Here is a 2,500-nt window from a genome sequence, read left to right on the forward strand (position 1 = left end):
TAAGGTCACTATATGAGGTACAATAGCTATGTCTCTAATTCTTGTATCTATGAGTAGTATTGATTGATAGAAACTAGTGTTATTGTATTTTTCTAGATGTGTTTTTTGCGCTGTATTCGTAAGGGAGATGTCACTATATTAAGCACAATAGCGTATATAATTGTTGTATCTATTAGTAATATTGATCGATGGAAACTCGTGTTATTATCTTTTCCTAGATTTGTTTAAGCTGGAGATGTGATTTTTACGTTGTATTCGTATGGGAGATATGTCACTCACTATGAAATACAATAGCGTTTATAATTGTTGTATCTGTTAGTAGTATTGATCGACAGAACCTCGTGTTATTTTATTTTTCTAGATTTGTTTAAGCTGAAGATATGATTCTCGCGTATTTGTAACGAGGATGTCACACCGATTATATATATCTAGTAATGTAATTATTGGCAGTATTTATCAACAGAAACTCGTCTTATCTTATTTCCTGAGTTTGCTTGCAGGTTTCCTCATAATCTGCGTTGTGCTGCACATTCTCCGGACAATGACAACTTTAAATCGCAACAAAAGTACCTCATATCTCGTGTTTCTCTAGTCATTATTAGCAGTGAGCAACAGAAACTCGTGTTATGCTTCTCTCACTGGTTTGTTCGTGAAATGTGTTCATAATTGCGTTGTACCAATAAAAACACACGAATTAAAGAGTTGACGTGAAGTATTGAGCCATTTTACATCTAGTATTACAGATGTTATTAAAAATATTTAACAGAAATTCGTACTATATTTTTACCCTTTGGTTTATGTTATTACTGACAAGCAGAGACTAAGATCAGCGGGGCGGGGAAATAATCAAAGGGTATATTAATGGATCAGTTAACACCAGCCCAGGATTCCCCCACGGTCGGAGCAGAGCATGTCGCTTTTTGTTGTGCGGGTAAACATCGACGTAGAGACACGTGGTCATGTGTAGCATCGCGTGACGTGGCAAGTAGTGAGTGAGGAGCAGCTGTTACTGATGGAGGAGGGAGTGGGTGTACGTATTATGCTCTCCTCACTTTGTGTACGTGACAAACTTCGTCCTGCTGGCCTTGGCTCGTCTCATGTCTTCCAGCCCTGCCAAGCATTTACCAAGAGTTTCCCTGCCTCACGACACTTTCACCTACATAGTTTCTCACGCCCATTCCACACCGTGTTTCCCCGCGCCTACCTGGCGTGAAGTCGAAAAAAACATCAAGGAACATGTGTGTGAGAAGCAAACGGTGAGAGGCATACGCACCAAGGTACAGGAGACGATTGGTGAATGACAGTGCTTCAGCGTGGTGTGCTGCGTGGTGACACGAACACAGCACCGTCACACGAGGCGCGAATGTGACCTTCCGTGGCGATATTAAGCTACTTTCTGGGGGGTAGTGATAGACCAAGCGAGTCTGGGACCCCACGACAGACCAACCCACCAGCAAGGGAGAGCAAGCAGTCCGCCAGCCAACCGCCCTCCCTGCCTGCCCGCCCTTCCCTTCCCTGCCCACCCTTCCCCATCGCCACCTGCCAAGTAACAAGTGACACGCTGCCGCTGCTCTTCGCGTACGTCCTACTCACATACCCTGCAGGGGCACCGGGGCTGAAAAACAGGTTGTTGTGGCTTCACGTGCGATGGGTGGTGGCGGTACGACATGTTGGGCGGCGCCGGCACCACGTATACATGACAACTCCGAGCTGAGGCGGGTGGCGGGAGGGCCGACCAGAGAGGAGATGTGTGGTCGATGGGGAGAGAGAGAGAGAGAGAGAGCACCAAACAAGGAAATTATTTGTTCCCAGCGATTTTTCTGCGTGGATCAAGCACAAAAATTCCCAGAAATTGTGAATATTTCTAAGAACACGTACAATATTGATCATGCGGAAAAAAAAAACGAACTAGGAAAATAATGGTTTACAACGACCTACTGCCTGGATTATGAATATTAACCAACAAATTATAATTATCTAGAGAATAAGACACGGGTAATACAGAGACAGACAGACAGACTAAATAGGAAACAACGAAAACTAAAACGAACCACAGGAATTTCAGACGTAGATCATCAAAACCACATACACAAAAAAAAAAAAAAAAAAAATCATAAGCCAAAGAAGAAGCGTGCAGTATTTGATATCGAGTTCAAAGCCAGCAAGCCTCTCCTAAGCCCATTGAGGAGAGTAAAGACTGGGCGGAGACTTACCAGCGCCTGAGTCTGGGAGGTGAAGATACGCCAGCCGTCAGAGGGAGGAAGGGAGGGATGCTGACCTAGTTTAGTGGAAAATAAGCGAATGTGGCGGAAAATAAGAGTTTCCAGGCGGCGATGAGTTTGTCTACATTGTCTGGCAGAGAGAGAGAGAGAGAGAGAGAAAGGCTGTGACGTTTTAGGAGTAGAGTATGTAGGGTGCCCCGCTCTGCCTGCTCCTCTAAAAAGATAGATAAAAGTGACAACGACGAGAATAAATGGCGTGATATATTTCAGGAGTCACA

At 44.4% G+C, this 2,500-nt stretch overlaps 2 protein-coding genes across 2 annotated transcripts in view; one reads left to right on the top strand and one right to left on the bottom strand.

Moving 5' to 3' along the window:
• The window catches only part of LOC123507496, a 22,642-nt gene extending 21,065 nt beyond the window's left edge, over positions 1–1,577 (bottom strand). Inside the window, exon 1 of the mRNA XM_045260406.1 lies at positions 1,274–1,577. The gene's annotated coding sequence lies outside the window, so the exon portion shown is untranslated. The remainder of the gene's footprint in view (positions 1–1,273) is intronic.
• The window catches only part of LOC123507498 (citramalyl-CoA lyase, mitochondrial-like), a 58,862-nt gene that overhangs the window by 8,692 nt on the left and 47,670 nt on the right, over positions 1–2,500 (top strand). The window lies entirely within an intron of this gene.

This window comes from Portunus trituberculatus, chromosome 22 (genome assembly GCF_017591435.1).
Source record: "Portunus trituberculatus isolate SZX2019 chromosome 22, ASM1759143v1, whole genome shotgun sequence".
NCBI lineage: Eukaryota > Metazoa > Arthropoda > Malacostraca > Decapoda > Portunidae > Portunus > Portunus trituberculatus.